The following is a 21235-nucleotide window of genomic DNA, read 5'->3' as shown; positions in this document are numbered from 1 at the left end:
TGGTGTACCTCAGTTCATGGGGTCACAAAGAGTCAGACACGACTGAGCGACGGTCATTGCGTTATCTTAATCCTGGCTGCCACAGTGCGCATTCTGCACTGCACTCATTCACTCTTTCCTTTAATCATTTATCCAACTGACATGTATTCATCTTCTGAATATTGAGGGAGCAAGTATTACTGTTACAGATTCCTTACCCTTAAGAAGCTCATAATCCATAAGAAGTCCAGAGACTAGCAAGGAAAGCACCACCATCTCATGTGGAAGCGCCACATGCAGGCATGAAGGGGACAGACGACAGACAGGAGGGTAAAATAGCAATGAGGAACTCTCCCCTATCAAATTAGCAAACATAAAAATAAAAGAGGAATAGTCCATCCCTCCTTGTTCCTTTCTAACAGAAGCCCCAGTTTTTCTTTGGGTGTTCCTGCCTCATACATGCAGTCAGATGACTCAAGAGAAGCTGACTTTATCCCAGAATCCAAAAGCAGATTCCTAATAAACACAGTGGCCACCCATTCAGTGGATGGCCAGTAACTGGCTCAGAACCCAGGCTTAAGGTTAGAGTTAGATTCCCCCAGCAATTATTCTACGTCCAGGGGAAAGCACATGACCTACAAGTGCTTTTAAGTTTGACCCAGTCAGACCTAAAAGTGGAACTTTATTCCATCATCAGGGTAGCATTTAGCCCCTTCACAAGCCAGGAAGAGGCTATCTCAGCTTTGATGTGAGGGGCCCTGAGGACAATGTCAGCCCGTGGCAGGAGTGTGGAGCAACTGCAGATAGGAGAGAACTGCAGAAAAACAGAGTAGAAACTCAAATTATAGCCTGCCTGAAGCCTGCCCTACTTCTGTGGCTCTTGTTATAGCAGTGATTATGACGCATGCCTTATTGTTCAGGACATTCTGAGATGGTTGTTAACTTGGATCCAAAAGTATTCTAACTGAGAAAGCAAAAGTATTCTAACTGAGAAAGCAAAGGTATTGTAATAATACAGGGAAACGTTTCCACTAATATTACCAGCTCCCCCCACCAAAAGTAGACTCCCAAGTAATGCACACATAGTGATTACAGCAATATTTTAAAATCTATAAGAATAGTTATGAAAATACTTAAAATAGGATAAAAATGGTTTTTAAAAAATAACCATGATGGTATTTGGTTAGGTGTTAGTCACTCAGTCATGTCCAACTCTTTGAGACCCTATGGATTGTACCCCACCAGGCTCCTCTGTCCATGGGATTCTCCAGGCAAGAATACTGGAGTGGGTTGCCATGCCCTTCTCCAGAGGATCTTCCCAACCCAGGGATGGAACCCAGGTCTCCCGCATTGCAGGCAGATTCTTTACCATCTGAGCCACCAGGGATAGATATACTATTGAGGAATAATTTTTAGCTCTCACAACTTTATATAATAAATATATGTTACTGTTATGGTGAAAAATGTTTGAAGATTTAGTGGAAACATAAAGGAATGGATGCCTAATATCTGAAGTAGTCAGAGCAGGTTTTACAAGGAAGTAAGGCAAGCTGATGCTGTCAGGAAAAGTCATTCACCAGAGGCAATTCTAGGTCACACTCACTTTCTTTGTTAGGTTTGGGCAAAGAAATTAACTCTTACCAGCCTCATTTTATTTTTTTGGCTTCACAGCATGCAGGCTCTTAGGTTTATTAGCATGCGTGCTAGGTTGATTCAATCGTGTTGGATTCTGTGACCCTATGGACTGTAGCCCACCAGGCTCCTCTGTCCATGGGAATTCTCCAGGCAAGAATACTGGAATTGGCTACCATGCCCTCCTCCTGGGGATGTTCCCAACCCAGGGATCAAACCCGCATCTCAAGTCTCCAGCATTGGCAAATGGATTCTTTACTACTATGGCCACCTGGAAAGCCCCCTTAGTTCTCCGACCAGGGATCAAACCTGCATCCCCTGCATTTGAAGCACAGAGTCTTAACCAGTGGACTGCCAGGGGAGTCCCTCAGGGTCCTCATTTTAAACTACAGATAATATGACCTACCTCACAGAGTTTTAGTTGGAGATGATGTTGATAATGACTGATGTTGTGTCAGAGGCAGAGTCATGAATGTGCACGGCTGGTTCAGAGAGATTCGAATATTTTAGTATGTTTGGAACACAGGGCCCATGTCAGACCTGGAGCAGCAGCCAGTTAAAAAGGGCCTTGTGTGTCCTGGGGGAGATAAAGCTTCCAGTAACCTGAAGCCTTATCCCGCCTGGGAAAGTCAGATTCAGATGTCACTGGAAATTGTTCTAGGATTCCACCTGGGTCCACTGTGGTTGCTTAGGAATGCACTGAGCCTGCTACACATCATCTATATTACAACCTGAGAAAAGGCAGAAGTGCATATCCTCCCCAGGGCAGGGTGCTTCCTACCATGAGAAAGTTAATTCATAGTTTGCAAAAGGAGGCTGGCAGGAACACAGAAGAGCTCTCAGCGTCTGAGACCAACTGGCCATCCTGAAAGGGACTGGGATGGTCTCTCCTCAAAAAGGATGCTGGTCCAGTGGCAGCATCAGTATGCAAGCGTGCTAAGTCGCTTCAGTCATGCCAGACTCTTTGCAATCTCATGGACTGCAGCCCTCCAGGCTCCTCTGTCCATAGGATTCTCTAGGTTGGTTGCCACGCCCTCCTCCAGAGGATCTTATGTCTCCTGCATTGGCAGGCAGGTTCTTTACCACTAATGCCACCTGGGAAGACCTCAGCAGCATCATTTTAGGGTGTCTTTATGGGAACTTGAGGACAAGGAAAGCTTTGGCCTTCCTTTGGGGAGGATGCTGCCAAGTCTTGCTTTTCTGTTGTTGTTTTTGTTTTGATTTTTTAAATTGAAGTATAGTTGATTTACAATGTCATGTTAGTTTCAGGTGTATAGCACAGTGATTCATATAAATATATTCTTTTTCAGATTCTTTTCCCTTAGATACTATTACAAAATATTGAGTAGAGTTCCCTTTACTATACAGTAGGTCCTTGTTGGTTATCTATTTTATATATGACAGTATGTATATGTTAATCCCAAACTCCTAATTTATCTCTCCTCCCACCCAAGTCTTGTTTTGTTAAGCACAACATTTACCAGATTGGAAATCATACCTTTTCCTTGTGGTATTTAGAGCATCTTTTCATCGCCTCCATCACCCTTCCAACAATCACATTACTTGTCAAGGAATTTGCTTGTCTCCTGTAGGCCAGTGGTTCTTCCCTCTTGGGGAGCCACAGACCTTTTCAAGACTGTGGCTCTTGAAAGGAATGGACATAGTCATGTTAGGAATGCTCTCCCAAGGAATGGACATAGTCATGTCAGTTGTCTGCACATCTTCAAAGGGTTCCTGGCCCCTTATCTGCCTAATATCTGTGGACCATGAGTTAGGGACCTTAGCAGCAGAGGATGGTGAGTCCTGGCAGGGTTTTATGAAAGGGAGTGGCCAGTCGCCCCAGCGGTGGGGTGAATCCAGAAATGGATTCGGAGGTAGAGGGAGTGAAGGCGGTGCTCCTGGTGAGGAACTCACCTGCCAATGTAGGAGACATAAGAGATGTGGGCTCAGTCCTAGTTGGGAAGATGCCCTGGAGGAGGCAATGGCAACCCACTCCAGTACTCTTGCCTGGAGAATCCCATGGACAGAGGAGTCTGGCGGGCTACAGTCCATGGGGTCACAAAGAGTCTGACATGACTGAACTGACTTAGCACACACTCACAGAGTGAAGAAGAGACCGAAGGCAGGAAACCCACTTATGAGGCCACCACAAAATTCCACAGGCTGAACTAGAGCAAAGTCAACAGCAAAAGAGAGAAGGTGGCAGCACGGTCTTTGTCGTGAGATCTGTGGAGGCTGATGGAGCACTTGAGCAAGCGGATGGGTTAGGGGGATCCTCATACACCTTCAGTCACCATGGCTGAAACTTTGTAACACCAGGAGAGTCAGTTCTAAGCTGCTTAATGTTTAGGCCTCCTTATGCCCTCTCCCCACAAACACAGCAACCCAAATGTCCAATCTGGCAGAGGTTTATGATCTATAATATTTTTTTTAATGAAAATAACACAGAATAAATTTACTGAAAGTTCTGATCCTTTGGAAGTATACTCCATGATAAATCTCCTGTCTCAACTTTCTTTTCTTTTTTTCTATTTTAGAAGCTCAGTTGTGTCCTACTCTTTATAACCATGGACTATCCAGTCCATGGAATTTTCCAGGCCAGAGTACTGGAGCAGGTAGCCTTTTGCTTCTCCAGGGGATCTTCCCAACCCAGGGATTGAACCCAGGTCTCAACTTTAAACAATAAAAATAGAAATAACTTCTCAGAAAGCATTATTCTATATTCTAACAGAACTCTATCTTTTGGATAATGTTAGTTGAAGTAGCCACCTAGAAACAATCAATTGTCAAAAGAACACAGAGTACTTCTCCAGAGATTTATTACTGATATAAATTTCTTTTTTTAACTAAATGACTCTCCAGCAAAATCCTCTAGAACTGGAAGGCTCTGTACTTGGTGAGTGAGCCGATGTTAGTCCCTGATTTATACCCCTGAGTATAATTTGGAAGAAACTGCTGTGTAAATCTGAATACTGTAAACCTGTAAACCATGAGTCTTTTTTAATCTAGTTTCCCTATTAATAGGGCGTAATGCTTGAGAGTAGAATCATGAATGGAGTGGAGGAGAGGAATATGGAATATTTGCTGTGCTAAACTTCTATGTAAAAACTTCTACTGAACCTACATTCAGAGCATCAGTGGCAGATTCGGCACAAATAAAAGCAGAGAACCCTAGTTCTCTAGGGTTCTCAACCCTGGGATGGGGCAGACTAGGTGGTTAACCATGATTGCAAGGACTCATGTCTTGAAGTTGGGTAAATATCCTTTGTTGTTGTTGCTTAGTCTCTCAGTCATGTCTGACTCTTTGAGACCCCATGGACTGTAGCCCACCAGGCTCCTTTGTCCATGGAATTTCCAAGGCAAGAAAACTGCAGCAGATTGCTGTTTCCTTCCCCAGGGTGGGGAATGGGGTGGTCAATAATCCTGAAATTATCAAAGGGAAGGAACACCCAAAAAAAAGTCATTCTTGTAAACGTATCACTACAAACTATGCTGAGTATCATGAAAGCCACGTGCATGGTACTCTGATAATGTCTAACTGGGGAATGACTTGGTCTAGGAATGTTGGAGAAATTTTCTTTTCCTTTTTTGGAGGCATTTTCTCCGGATGACTCAGTTATCCACTGCTGCACAACTAGCTAGCCCAAAATGTAATGACTAAAAGCAACCATCTTGAAGAAGAGGAGCCTTTTATTCTACCTGCTCATAACTTTGTGATTTGGGTGGAGCTAGTTCGTTCCCCTGCCAGTCTTTTCAGGGGTCACTCACACAGCTGCATGCAGCTGGCACGTAGGCTAGGATACAGCTAGGGTTCTCAGGAGAAGCCTCTCCATTTGGTCTCTCCAGCAGGGAAATCAGACCTTTGTTATACTGGCCCAAGTCTTCCAATAGCACAAAAGTAGAAGCTTCCAGCTTTTCTTAAGGGTTAACCTCGGGACGGGCACAGCCCCATTTGGTGCTGAATTCTGTTGTTTACAGCAGTCACAGCACCAAGCCAGAGTCAAGGGGGAGGAGACTACAAAAGGACATGAATACCAGAAGGTATAATTCACCAGGAGCCACGTTGAAACCAACTAGCAGAGTGACACCAGTCAGGGATCTGGAAGATGAGTAGGAGCTAAACGGGCAAAGAGGGTGGAAGACTGTTCCAGGCAGAGGCAATGGGACCTGCAAAGCAATTGCAGCAGAGGAGCAAAGGAGCTTCTAAGTGACTGAAAGAAAACCAGTGAAGCTGGAGTGCAGAAAGCCAGGGGAGCAAAGAGCCAAACCACACCGTGCCATTGTATATTTATTAGCTATCTTCCATGTGCAAATGGTAAAATTCCAAGAGAAACTGGCTTAAGCAAAAAATAAAGAAATCAATAGAAAAAGAGAGGGGGAGAGAGAGAGAGGACTTATAAGTTCATGGTCCTGAAAATTTACTAGTTCATGGTCCTGAAAAGGCCAGGGCACAGTTCACTTCAAGTATGGCTGTATCGGGACTTTTCTGTATCAGGACTTTTCCTGGTGGTCCAGTGGCTGAGACTCTGCCCTCCCAATGCAGGGGGCCTGGGTTAGATCTCTGGTCATGGAACTAGATCCCATATGCCACAACTAAAGATCCCATATACCACAACTAAGACCTGAGGCAGTCAAATTAAAAAATAAGTCTTAACAAGTATGGCCGTTATCTGCTGAGGCAATCTGAGAAGGAGCTGGAAAAGAATTTCCAGACACAGAGCATTTCAGAAGGGAGTGGATTTATTAAGAACAAAGAGCAGAGATAAAGTGGGCACTGCAAGCACAGGCAGGCTGACCTCCTGACAGACCAGGAAAAGACACTTTTCACGGGTTAGTAGCCAATTTTTAGAACTTCAAGGTGAATAAAATTCCTGCTAGAAGGTTGGCATTAGGTGATTGGTTAGGGCGCTATAGGGTGACTACTGAGGTGGGCATATTTGCCTAATATGGGTCAGGAAGCCTGCTTATGATGATCAGGGGGCCTTTTGGCAAAGTTACAAAGGGGCTCTGTCAGCTTTTGAGGTGACCTTGGCTCTGGGTTCTGCTTTTGTGGCCTTGGTAAAGGCCTCACACCAGCAGAATCCAGGCTGAGATGATATGGCCAGGACTTGTCTACTTCCGTCTCTTAGCTCTGCCTTCCTCCTGGTTGCCTTTGCTCTCAGCTTCTGAAGCTCTAGTTTCACATCCTCCCAGATTTAAGTCCTATAGAAAAGAGAGCTCTTTTCTCTCTGATTAAACATTTAATGGTCCAGGATGGTATCGGAATCAGTTCGGGGCCCAATAGGAATCAGATAAGTGTGTAGTCACTCAGTCGTGTCCGACTCTTTGTGACCCCATGAACTGTATAGCCCACCAGGCTCCTCTGTCCATGGGGTTCTCCAGGCAAGAATACTGGAGTGGGTTGCCATTTCCTTCTCCAAGGAATCAGATGGCAAACTCTAATTAGGATAATTTAGAAAGAATTCATTTATAAGAGGACCATCTCAGTGAGTGCTGTGCTGGAGCTGGCTCATAACAGTTTATAAAAGCCACCTCTTAGCATTTCCTCCCAGCTCTGGGTTCAGTGAGTTCACACTGGTAGCTTAAGATGGGCCATGATAGGAACATTTATATCAGAGCAAGTGGCAGGTACTACAAGTTAAGGCTCTCCCACATCCCTTGGCCCCAGCTATCTACCAGCATATCACCAGCCTATTTTGAAAATGTGGGAGAGATATAGGGATCCTGCAAGGACCCAGGGCTAACAGCAGTTAAGGTCCAAAAGAGCAGGAGGAGAGGGAGGTTACCAGAATCAAGAGACAGGAGTTGTGACACCAGTACTCTGAGGGGTATCACTGGAAGGGAGCTGGAGAATAAATATCCCAATCTTATTTTCTGCGCCAAAGAATTAGTAATATTGTTTTATAGATTCTAGAAAGAAAAAACTTGAAATGGACTAATCAGTGTCCAATCAATTCATACTAATAGAATGTAGAGTATTAGGCTGCCAATTTATTTGCCTAATATCAAAAAGTACAGCACTAGCTTTAGGAAGTCCCCATCCTTGCCTTGCTGGAAACTCCCGTGGCCTGACAGTTTAGGAGCCAATCCTGCTCTTGTCATGGACTTCCTCCTCCCATTGGTTTCAAATTCACTTCTACATATTACCTGAAGAACTGCCATTGATATGGGAATTTAGTATACAACAAAATGGTGTTTAAAACATTAGAGAGAAGATAAAGTGAAAGTGTTAGCCGTCTGACTCTCTGTGACCCCATGAACTGTAGCCCTCCAGGCTCCTTTGTCCATGGGATTCTCCAAGCAAGAATACTGCAGTGGGTTGCCATTCCCTTCACCAGGGAATCTTCCTGACCTGATCGAATGGGTCTCCCGCATTACAGGCAGATTCTTTACCATCTGAGCCACCAGGGAAGAGAAAAGACAAAGTATTTAATAAATAGCATTGAGACAATTGTCTAGTCATTTGGAAGATAAAATCAGATCCCTACCTTATACCAAAATCATACGTTAAATGTCCTCAAAACAATCTGTACGATGGTTCTCACTTTTCTGTGGTCCTTATTCTCTGTAGAGTTTCCTTTTGTGGCTTTTTGCACCAGATAACTTTCTGTAAATTATGTTAAAAAGATTAAAGTGTGCATGAGAAAATAAATCATTCCCTTATGGTAAATAGCACTAAGGCCATTCATTCTATTCAATCCAAAAGTTTAGTTGACGAGGCTACTTATATGTGTAATTCGAAAGCATTTCAAAAGACATGAATCCAAATGGTAAGACTTTTCTTGTTTTTCTTTTTAAATTCCACTCAAGGGCACTGTTTATTTTAACAGAGACAGGCAATTTACAAGTGTAAAATTGTAAAAAGCTGTATTTGGAAAACCTGAATTAACAGAGACACCACAATCTAATGTATTTAGCAATGATTTGTGCCTCTTAGAGGTAGTTCAGGCCACTGCTGCCTGGCTTGACCCCTAATTCAGCTCTCTCTGCAGTATTTACATTTCTGGTAGGCACAGCCTTTCAGAGTAATGAATTCTATATTTTCATGTGTGCGATATAAAGAGGTATTTCGCTTTTATTTTTAGTAGAAGGATTTTCAAGCTTAAGAAATGTTACCTACTTCTTTTTTTTTCAGGTTTGAGAAAGTAATCTGTGATTATTATTTGTGAATTTAAGACTTTAATTTTTTTTTCAAATAGAATCTTTTTTATTTTTACTACCATACCTACCTAATTCCCTCTGCTTTGATCATCTTTAACATCCTTCTCTGGATTTTTTTCTAGCTCTATCTTATGCTAGAGAGACCAAAACCCTATGAAATATTTATCATGTAAAATATTCCAGGACCAGGCACTCCTTTAATTATAGTCACCTCTCTTTTTCTACAACAATCCCCAGACCTGTTTTCAGCCATTTCTTCGACATATCTCACAGACCTGTCCTTGTTGGAGACAGAACCTTATTGGAGAGTTCACAACTTGTGCCTCCATTCTGGTGTGAACTGAATCCAATCAAATGCAAGATCACACTTGATACCATAACCTTTCCTTCATCAGATATTTATATGAGTTTAAGAATGTGCCAAGCACAGTGCTAGGTATGCAGACATGGGACTAGGGAGTGTTTTTAAAATATTAATAAGAAGCAAGAGCACCTTGACTTTTCCTTGGCAGAGAGGGCCTTATTGAACTGGGTTTTGTCTCTGTCTATTCTTTCATTTGGTACCTTCATTTGAATCCTGACTCCTCTGCTTGCCAGCTGAGATGATGGGCAAGTTATTTTAAAATACTTTATATTATTTTATATAGTAAAGGGACTTCACAGATGTTAAGTTAGGGATCTTGAGCTGGGTAAGTACCAAACTGTAGAGTTTGGTACCCAAGTCTTCACCCTCCTGAAATAAACACAATTTGAAGTAAGGATTTGTTCACATTCGTCACAAAGAAGAAGAAAAAATCATCAGACCCTAAGAAACACACCTACACAGCCTAATGGGGAAACATATGAATTAAAAACCATATATAGATATAGATACGTAAATGTTACGGAATTCACTCCATCTCCTATTAATGCTGTAGCAATTTAACACACACTTAGTGGCTTAATTCAACACCAATGTATCCTCTTACAGTTCTGGAGATCAGAAGTCAGAAAAGAGTCCTAAAGGTTAAAAATCAATGTGTTTGACAGGGCTGGTTCTTTCTGGAGGCTCCAGAGGAGAATCTGTTCCTCATTTCTCCCAGCTTTTCAAGGTTGCCAGCAGCCTTTGGCTCACGGCTGCCTCACTGCAGGCTCTGTTCTCATCATCACTCTGCCTTCTCCTCATCTCTCTGACCATCCTGTCTTCCTCTTATAAGGCCCCTTGTGATTACTTGAGACCCACCTGGACAAACCAGGATACTTACCCAGCTCAAGATCCTTAACATCTGTGAAGTCCCTTTGCTGCTAAGTCGCTTCAGTCGTGTCCGACTCTGTGTGACCCCATAGACGGCAGCCCACCAGGCTCCACCATCCCTGGGATTCTCCAGGCAAGAACACTGGAGTGGGTTGCTATTTCCTTCTCCAATGCATGAAAGTGAAAAGTGAAAGTGAAGTCGCTCAGTCGTGTCCACCTCTTAGCGACCCCATGGACTGCAGCCTACCAGGCTCCTCCATCCATGGGATTTGCCAGGCAAGAGTACTGGAGTGGGTCGCCATTGCCTTCTCTGTTACTATATAAAATAATATGAAGTATTTTAAAATAACTTGCCCAACATCTCGGCTGGCAAGCAGAGGAGTCAGTATCAAATGAAGGTGTCTGCCCAGAGCCTTTGCTCCAAAGCATGATGCTGTCAAAGACATGAAAGAGAGGGCATTCCAGGACAAGAAAACATTTAAAGGCCAAGAAGCCTGAAAGAGCACAGCACCTGCAAGTTGTAACTGGGGTGAGGATGTGAAGGGAAGAATGATGGAGAATAAAGATTGTAAGGGAGACAGAGATTCAAGGTGATGGACTCCATAGGAGAGCGAGTAGAGAATATTTTCTCTGTCAATAGTGGCAAATCCTTAAAAGATTTTACAAAGGAAGATAACCTGATTTGGTGGCTGTTTGACAAAGATCACTGGTGGCAGCATTTTGGAAGAAAATTACAGAGGGGTGAATTTAGTAACAAAGTTATTCTAAAGATCCAGGTAAGAGCTGATGGGAGCCTACACTGAGGCCTGGGAGGACAAGAAGACCGATCAGAAGAGTCATGGAAGAGATAGAATCAACTGGATTTTGCTGGCGATATCCGTATGGATGTGATGGAGGTAAAGAGGGAAGATTTAAGCATGTCTCAAGATTCTGGCATGGCTACTGGGTAAGAGTAAATTAAGAAGGGGCTTCCCGGGTGGCGCAGTGGTAAAGAATCCACCTGCCAGTTCAGGAGACACAAGAGACTGGGGTTCCATCCCTGGGTGGGAAGATGCCTCGGAGGAGGAAGTAGCAACCCTCTCCAGTATTCTTGCCTGGAGAATCCCATGGACAGAGGAGCCTGGCGGGCTATAGTCCTTGGGGTCACAAAGAGTTGGGCAGGACTGAGCAACTGAGCACAAATTGAGAACAGTAGAAGTTTCACATATTAGATGGTATAAAAAGCCTTCTATTTTGATTAATAAAAGTCATTGAGAGCTTTCTACTTTCTGAGAAACTGAACTCCTATGCTTCCAAGAGATAACCCTCCTCAGTGGTCTGCCAGTGACTCATGTCCAACAACCCAATCACAGGGTCCCTACATCCTAGCCACCTGGTCTGATCTTATTACCACAACCTAACTGAACTGAAAACAGTGACGTCAACAAAGTAAACTGCCCACCAGCCACAGCCTAGTCCAAACCTACATGTTCTTGCTCTGTGACTAAGTAGACACTCCAAGAGGACTTCAGAAAAGAGTAAAAGCTTTTCTATGTCCCTGGGAGGGTTGAGGCTCACTGTGGGTATAAGATAAATAGTGTCCATGAAACAGTGAGCAAAAGTACAAGGGAGCTTAAAATAAAGCACTGACTTGTGAAGTACATTCCATTCAGAGGAACGTGATATATTTTTACTCTCCTAAAACAGTCAGGAAAGGTATTAATTTTTACCGAGCATCTAGTGCCAAACCACTACCTTGCGAAATATTGTCCCATTTTCCGAAGAAGGTAAAATAACTTCCCTAAATCATACAGATGCTTAAGGGGGAAGCACCTGGGTGAGAACTTAGGAGAGACTGTCTTCGAGCTAGCGCTCCAGGAAGGCTTGGGGAACGGGTGTGGGCAGGTGAACGGGGCAGCAGATCAGGGAGAATCATGAGAAGAAAAGCAAAGAGGCAGGACTCGACACGTTTTAATTATTCCCAAAAGGAGGCCTCCTGACTGGAGACTTTCAGTTCGCCTACCACTGCTTGGTGTTCTAAGCATTTCACCATGGCGGTAAACATCAAATGTTGTTTCGTAACACAGGCATACGCCTCGAATATTCCGTGACAGCTCACTGCCATGAATAATTATTTCAAAATAACAGCTGTGAAGAGATCATGAGGCAGCGGCCCCTCCTCTGTACACTTGGGTATGAACTACGGGCTTTCCAAGTCCGCAGGAACCAGGCCAGACGCTCATTCCAATTATGGAGTTTCATTGGTCACCTTCCAGGTACATCGTTTTATTGGTGAGAATGATGACTAACTAGCAGGCTGATTTACATGCAAGTTCCTACTTGGCCTTTTTCCTGTCAGCAAAATCTACTAGTGTCTTCTAGTTAACTACTAGCTTCAGTATAAAAAAGAATTACAGTCCAGGCAGCAAAATACATCCAAAGGACAAGCAAAGAAAGGTTAAGAAGTCCAGGGACAACGTGGGCTGGACGTTACCAGAAAGAGCAAGAGCAAGCTAGCCAAGAAGTGTTGCAAGGAAAGAATTTTCTGGAGCCTTACACAAACTCTGGTTATTATCCTGGGCAATGTTACAGTTTCACTGCTGGTTTGTATTAACTAGTACTAGAAACACATAGTAAGTGACCTAATTCTTTTCCAGTGGATTTTCCTTTTTTTAGGGCTATACCCTGGTTGGCTGCTTTTTTTAATAGTAAATCAACAGTCAGTATGACTTTGAGCTCAACCCTGAATTAAATTTTCAAATATGTTGTTATAATATTTAATAAATATTAATTCAGTTTTTTTAAGGTTTCTTAGGTGTAATTTTATATTTCATGAAATTTACCCATTTTAAGTATACAATTCAATAACTTTTAATATTTTTACAGAGTTATGCAATCATCACCACATTAAGAATTCTTTGGGGTTTTTGGCCATACCAGATGGCTTGTGGGTAAGATCCCTGACCAGGGTTTGAATCCAGGGCTATGGCAGTGGAAGCACTATGTCCTAACCGCTGGACATCCCAGGGAACTCCCAAGCATTCATTTTTGAGCTTATTTTTATTTGAATCTTTCAATAGATGATAACTTTCAAGGGTAAATGATAAGCCACAGAAAGGTCTGCCATCTAAGTTACTGACTAAACTTTTATTGAGTTTTCTTTGAGTGGCCAGAGGTCTCCTGCCTATGCTTTCAGATGCCTGTGTTTGAAGATAGTGTGTCTAGATAACGTGATTTATTGTTCCGACTCATCCCTGTTACTTGAGCTTCCCTGAAACAAATGATCACTGAGAAGGGAGGGGACTAATGAGACTTTCCAGTTGGTCTCATCATCACACATGGCAACCAGTGACCAAACAACTCTTGATGTCATTAGTAAGTGCTTTGAAATCAAGCACTTCAACAATTCTTGACAACAACTGTGCAAAGTCCCCTCGTGGATCAACAGTGTCATGTATTTCTATTTTTGCTTTTAACATTGATTCCAATTCCCTTCACCTGCCTACATCAATCACTATGACCTTGAAATGTGGGACAAATCTCTTTCCAGTTTTCCCCTTTCCCACATGGACTTCTGTGACCTTGATTCTGGCTTTATTTTCTTTATGCTTAAAATGATAATCCATTTCCTTCTGTTAAAGGCATCTTCATTACTGTCTCTTTTTCCCTTCTCTTCACAAACTATTCCTACAGCACATACCAAAATTTTAGTTATGAACACCTCATACTCTGAAATTGAACACTTGGTCTGTGGAGCTTCTGAATTCTAAGGTTCTATAGTCAGCTCTTCCAGGAGTTGCCTTCAAAATCGTCTTAAGCAAACCACTCTCTGACCACTGCCTCCAGTGTTGGAAGCTGTGACTTGAGTAATTCTTTCTTTGTCTGGGATCCATAATTCATTAATCCTCAAACTATTTCACTGTCCATAACATCATCATGTCTGTCCTGAACTATCTTCCATCCATGATTCGTTACTCCCTACACCGCTCCCTTCAGCAAACTTGCCTGGTAAAAGCCTAGCCCATGGCAAAACTAACTGTCCATCAGCTCCACCTTTGCACCAGTGCAGCTGAATGTGGCTGGAGGAGAGCAACCGACTGTGCGGAGTGGCTCACGTTAAATTATGACCACTAACCTCAGGTGTCCCCTGAGTGCTGCCTGGCATCCCTATCCCATTGTCCCCCGTCGTTCACTCTTCCACTCTCCACGGCAGCTGTTTCACACCTTCTTTTCTCTCCTAAACCTCACATGGATGACCTCACCTCCCATTTCCTTAAGAAAAGAGAAGCAACCAGAAAAAAGTCTTCTAGGAGCTCCCATTATCACATCTGCCTTATCCTCTACTCTATCACATGTCATCACAGATAAACTATCCAAGCTCCCTGTTCAATATCATTGTCTCACTTGGGTACTAGACCCACTATTCTCTAACCTACTCGAAGATATGGCTTCAGAAATTATTCCTCTCTCCCTTGCATACTCAAATTTTCCTCTCTACTAGATCATTCTCCTCAGTCTATGAATATGTCCTAAAATATCCTCACCTTAGCATGTAACAATATTTACCTCTCAGTTTCACGTTAATCCCCCTTCTGGTGGCTCAGATGGTAAAGAATCCGCTTGCAGTGCAGAAGACCAGGGTTTGATCCCTGAATCGGGAAGATTCTCTGTAGAAGGGAATAGGAACCCACTCCAGTATTCTTGCCTGGAGAATTCCATGGACAGAGGAGCTTGACAGGCTATGGTCCATGGGGTCGCAAAGGGTCAGACACAACTGAGCAACTAACACTTTCGCTTTCACTTCACTGGCTGCTACCCTATCTATCTGCTTCCCTTTCTACAAAACTTGAAGACATACATTGTCAGTGCATGCTGTCTCCAGTCTGTCTCTCCCCATTCTCTTTGGAATCTCCTCTAATCATCTTTTCATTGTTTTTGTCATGATGCCCTGTGAGGTCCATGCTATTAACTTTGACAGTCAAACCAGCGTTTCCACAGCTGATCTTCCTCTGCTCCCCAAAACACTTTCTTCCCTTGGCTTCCAAGACAGCACTCGCTCTTACTGCCACTCTGTCTCACTGGCTGGCCTGTCTTCTCTGCTAATTCCTCCTCTGTGGATGTCGTGTCTCAGGGCTGAGTAGTCAGAACAATTTCCCTCTTCTTGCTATAGCCCCAGATGATCTTAAGCAGCGTGTAGCTTTAAATACTACTAGTATGCTGAGGACTCCTAAATATACATCTCCAGCCAGATCTCTCCTTTGACCTCCAGATTCATATTCAATTGCCTGCTTGAAAATTGCCAGTGTATGTTTCTCAGGCCTGTTAAATGTGCATATCCAAAACAGAATACCCAATTCCCAACCCCCCAGATTTGTGCCTCTTGTAGTTTTCTCCACCTCAGTGATTGGCTTATCAGTTGCTCAGTCCAAACATTTAGATTCACCTTGATCTCTCCCTTTCTCTCATGCTAAGGCTGCATACTTAAGATTGGGACTTGAACCCACAACTTCTGGCTTAGGAGGAGACTTGAGCCCACAGTCTCCCAGCTGAAATTGAACACCTGGTCTCAGGACTTAATGAAACTCATATTCTTCATGTTTCGGTGCAGAAGGAATTCAGCAACAGGCAAAGTGATAGGCGAGAAATTGATGTATTGAGAGAGAGTCACACTCCATAAACAGAGTGTGAGCCGTCTTGGAAGGTGAGAGATCCCAAAATATGGCATGGTTAGTTTTTATGGGCTGCATAATTTCATAGGCTAATGAGTGGGAGGATTATTCCAATTATCTGGGGAAGGGGAGAGGATTTCCAGGAACTGGGCCACCGCCCCCTTTTTGGACTTCCATGGTTGGCTTCAAAACTGTCATGGCCCTTGCTGCTGAGTCATTTAGCTGATGTACTGCAATGGCATATAATGAGGCCCAAGTCCCACTGGAAGTAAATCTTTCACCATCTTGGGTCTAGTAGGTTCTAACTAGTTTATGTCACATCTTCACCCACAGCACAATGAAAGATCTGAATGATTCAGCAAAGATCCTGAGTGCCACAACTAAGACTCAACACAGCCAAATAAATAAAGACACTTTAAAAGTTAATAAATAAATAGGTACAGAAGGTTTACTCTAAGACAAGCACTTTGCATGCTCTTAGTTAATTTTGACTATCTAAATATAAACACACTACTAAAGTGTCGTGGCCTTTTCTTTTAACAGACCGAATAGAAATCACAGAGGAAATGTCTCGTTTAATTTTCTGTACACGATCCTGAATATCTCACTTTTATTCATATTGAAATAATCAGTGCTGAAAATCTTTCTGAAAGGATTTATGCCTGATGGAAATCTAGACCTTCAATATTCACATTAGAGGAAGGAGCACCTACTTAATAAGATTTTCAAATAAGATGACCTTGTAGGTTTTCTTCCTAAAAATTAAAAAATAAAATAAAACTAGAGTTTCCTTCAAAGATGTATTACCCAATCTAGCTTTGAACACACACCACCCAGTTTCAATTTGTATACTCCTTTCTGTGGTTCTGTGGGTTTTACCCTGTTATTTTGTTAACACTGTGTTTTCTAGCAAATGTCCTTCCTCAACCTCAGGGCCTCTTCCTGCCTTTTCTGAGAAAAGGCCCTCCCACCAGCCTCTATCAAATCTCTCCTCCCAAGCTCTCCTCTTCCAGGTTCAGAGATTGCGCATTATTTTTTAAAAACAGCTTCTCCCACACAGACCTGGTGGTTTCAGACGTGGGAAACCACCCACACCCAGGGCAGACTTTCTGAGTCCAGCCTTGCACAGCTGCACCGTGTGGGGGCAGGGAGGGCACATGAGGTGCTCCAGCTTCTGATTCCAGCCCCACGGAGGCCCTCCAGCATGTCACATGTCCATCCAGGGCTTTAGTGTCCCCAAGTTAAACACAGGGGCCAGGAGCCCTGTCAAGCTCTCACTGTCCCTGTTCCTCAGATGACAAGGAGATTAGAAAATACAATGATGGATTCCTCTGAGCCTGTCAGAGGGGAACTGAGTGGATATTGAGGATCATGCATTGATTTCTTTTGGCAAAGAAAGCTGTAAATGGTGAATAAAAGTTCATCTACAAGTGTACAGAGTTGTACTGAGGTAGTCTAGGGAAGAGAAATAGTACCTTAGAAAGGAGATTTTTCTTTCCATAAAACCAAAGAATTGAAGTTTCAAACACTTCTCAGAAATGCTAGTAACTAGATTTCTTGAGAGTCATTTTCAAAGCGGTTATATCTTTTGGGTTTTGGATTAGTGAGTAATATCTATTTCCTCTTTTTTATCTTTTTATATATCCTCTGAATCTTTTACTAATATATATTAATTCTGTAATCAAGATAGGTATTTTTAAAAGAAAGAAGTAAATGGCTTTAACTGTGCGAATGGAGGACAGAAGATAGAAAGAAACTGAAAACTAACGATGAAACTGACATTCACCGAATATCATTTGTTGTCTGCTGGACAGTAACTAGTGCACTTACTTCTCAGTTCTGAATATGTAAAATTCCCACTTTACATATAAGAAAAACAAGGCAGAGAGGAGTCGAGTAACTCTTCCAAAGTCACGGAGCTGGTAAATGCAGTCACTGGGGCTTCACCAAGATGGTCTAACATAAGGGCCTCTGCTGTTTTGTCACCATGCTCTGCTGCCTTCTAAATGGTCTAAAAATTAGGCATAACATTGTTTAACTTTAGAGGACAGAATTTTTTGTTGCTGTTTTTTTCTTTTCTTTTTTTTTAAGGACATGTTTTTTGCCTTTTTTTTTTTTATACAAACTATATTTTATTTAGGTTAATATTTCCTGAACACACATTAACAAAAGTTGAATAGTTTAAAATGGTCTGTGATTTAAAGTTTGCCATGGATGGGGGAACGAGGGATTGAGAGTTTGGGGCTAGAAGATACAAACTTATATAGAGAAGATAAACTACATGGTCCTACTGTATAGCACAGGAACTATATTAAATATCCCCTAATAAACCATAGTGGAAAAGAATAAATATATATATATATCTGAATCAGCAGAGATTAACACAGCATTGTAAGTCAGCTATGTGCATGTGCGCTTCAGTCGTGTCCAACTCTTTGTGACCCTGTGGACTGTAGCCCACCAGGCTCCTCTGTCCATGGGGATTCTCCAGGCAAGAATACTGGAGTGGGTAACCATGCCCTCCTCCAGGGCATCTTCCTGACTGAGGAACTGAGCCCGTGTCTCCTATGTCTCCTGCATTTCAGGCAGATCCTTTACCCACTGAGCCACCTGGGAAGCCCCAAGTCAATTATACTTCAATAAGATAAATTTTTTAAAAGAATGATCAATAAATAAGGGACTTCGCTGGTGGTCAAGTGGCTGAGACTCCGCCCTCCCAATGCAGAGCCAGGGTTTGATCCCTGGTCAGGGAACTAGATCCCACATGCCACAGCTGAGAGTTCACATGCTGCAAACTAAAGATGCCACAGGGAAGAAAGACGACCCCGTGCGCCACAGCTGAGACCGGGTGCAGCCAAGTGCCTTAGTGCTGTGCTGTGCTCAGTCGTGTCTGACACTTTTCCACCCCATGGACTGTAGCCCACCAGGCTCCTCTGTCCATGGCATTCTCCACACGAGAATACTGGCATGGGTTGTCATTTCCTACCCCAGGGGACCTCCCCAACTCAGGGATCTAACCCGCGTCTCTTGTGTCTCCTGCATTAGCAGGCCGGTTCTTTACCACTGAGCCACGTGCCTTAGAGGCCCTAAGCAAACCCAAACTGGAACTTATAAATACCTCAAGGTTAAGAAAGCCAAACCTCAGGACTGCCAATCACAAACAGCCAAGCAAGCTTTCCCATATAAGGCAGGAGTGTAAGCTGTAGCCAGTCAAATAATTTCCTTGCTTTGAATCTACCTTTTCTCTATAAGTCTTTCCCCTAGCTCTTATTGGTGGAAAGCACTACTAAATACTTCTATTTTGGTGCTGCCTGATTCCAATTGATTTCTGCTCCAATAAACTCTTAAAATCTTTAATATGCTTCAGTTTGTCTTTTAACAGCTGATATCTGGATCATTTTGTGTAGGCACCTCAAAGAGATTCGGAAGATGACTCGAATGGTTTGGACGGTTGGGAAACATTAGGAGCTGCCAATCAGCTTTCAAAAAATATTTGTACGGGGACTTCCCTGGTGGGCCAGTGGCTAAGACTCCACACTCCCAATGTAAGGGACCCAGGTTCGGTCCCTGGTCAGGGAACCAGACCTCACATGCCACAGCTAAGAGTTCATATGCAGTACCTAAAGACGTCACACACTGGGCTTCCCTGGTGGTTCAATGGTAAAGAATCTGCCTACCAATGCCAATGCCGGAGACACCGGTTTGATCCCTGACCTGGGAAGACCCCACATGCCAAGGAGCAACTGACCCTGTGCGCCACCACTGTTGAGCCTGCGCTCTAGAACCCAGGAGCTACAACAAGAGGAACCACTGCAATGAGAAGCCACACACTGCAACTACAGAAAAGCCCGAGGAGCAACAAAGACCCAGCACAGCCAAAAATAAAGTTATGTGAGATTATTTCTTTAAAAAAGATCCCACATACCACAGCAAATTATTGTGTGTGTGTGTGTGTGTATGTGTGTGTGTATTTTTTGGCCCTGCCAGTGACTGAACCCAGGCCATGGCAGGGAAAGCCCCAAATCTTAACCACTAGGCCACAGGGGAACTCCCTGCAAATAAAATTTTTTTTAAAGTATAATCTATCCATAGGTCAGAGGATGAGATGGTTGGATGGCATCACCGACTCAATGTACATGAGTCTGAGCAATCTCTAGGATTTGGTGATGGACAGGGAGGCCTGGTGTGCTGCAGTCCGTGGGGTCACAAAGAGTCAGACACGACTGAGCGACTGAACTGATCTATAGGACAAGATTCTATTGGCATAGCAAATGGTCAAGGAGAAACCACACAGCAAAGGGGCCCTCATCACCATGATCTCACTTCATGCCAATAGTGTGGTCCCTGTCCTGTTCACTGCCAGGACTGGTGACTCCTTAGGGCTGCTAACTGTTGGTCTTCTTTCTCCTCTCATCCTCCACTTCCTGATTTTTCAATCTGCTCTCTTCCTATGGCTGGATCCATTTCACTCTGTGTGTGTGTGTGTGTGTGTGTGTGCGTGTGCACGTGCACTCATGTGAGTGCTCAGTTGTGTCTGACTCTTTGCCAGCCCATGGACTGTGGCCCACCAGGCTCCTCTGTCCATGGAATTTTCCAGGCAGTAGTACTGGAGTGGGCACCTATTTCCCACTCCTGGATATCTACCCAATCCAGGGATTAAACCCTTGTCTCTTGCATCTCCTGCATTGGCAGGCAGATTCCTTACTGCTAATCACCTGGGAAGCTTCATACCACATTTCAGGACGCTGGATCACAGAAGCAATTTCAGGGCTCAGAACTGAAGAAAGGCCTCAGTCTCAGTAAACATTAGCCGGATGAACGAATAATGACTATAGGTGTGGTTATTTCATCTAATATCCTGGGGTAGGGAAGGACACAGGACTGCAAGATATACTAAAGACTACCTATGCTAACAATTAGGTTCTAATTGTGGGGGATGGGGGAGCTTAGAAGGGCAGCAGCATGGTTTACTGGAACCTGCAAGCCAAGAGCAGACTCTGACTTTGCTCCTTCCTTAGTGTGGAACTTCAATTTCTTTCCTTGAGCCTCAGTAAATAGGCCTATTTAAAATGCCTAGCTCAGGACCCAGGTGGTGCAGTGGTAAAGAACCCACCTGCCAATTCAGGAGATGCAGGAGCCACGGGTTTTATCCCTGGGTCAGGAAGATCCCCTAGAGAAGGAAATGGTAACCCACTCCAGTATTCTTCCCTGGGAAATCCCATAGACAGAGGAGCCTGGCGGGCTGTAGTCCAAGAGATCTCAGATGAGTTGGGTTAAGACTGAGCAAACACACGCAACTCAGGACTTCCTTGGAGGTCCAGTGGTTAAGATGTGCTCTCAGCGCAGGGAGAACAGGTTTGATTCCTGGTTTGGGAACTAAGATCCCACATGCCACACAGCTCAGACTTAAAAAAGAAAAATGCCTAACTTTCAGGGATGTTGTATTTGGGGCATGAGAAGTGTCTACTCAGGCTCTTCCTTGGTCCTTGCTTTTATTCTGACTCCACAGAGGAGACCCCAGGTTCATAGGTTATGAATAGGGCCACAAGTGAATGGGGCTCTCTTTCTTTCTTCTTTATCT

At 43.5% G+C, this 21235-nt stretch overlaps 1 long non-coding RNA gene across 1 annotated transcript in view; it reads left to right on the top strand.

The window, feature by feature from the left end:
- LOC138444818 (uncharacterized) overlaps positions 1–21235 on the top strand; it is a 29402-nt gene that overhangs the window by 7766 nt on the left and 401 nt on the right. The gene's annotated exons all lie outside the window — the stretch shown is intronic.

This window comes from Ovis canadensis, chromosome 8, assembly GCF_042477335.2.
Source record: "Ovis canadensis isolate MfBH-ARS-UI-01 breed Bighorn chromosome 8, ARS-UI_OviCan_v2, whole genome shotgun sequence".
Lineage (NCBI taxonomy): Eukaryota > Metazoa > Chordata > Mammalia > Artiodactyla > Bovidae > Ovis > Ovis canadensis.
This window is presented reverse-complemented; position numbering and strand designations above follow the sequence as displayed.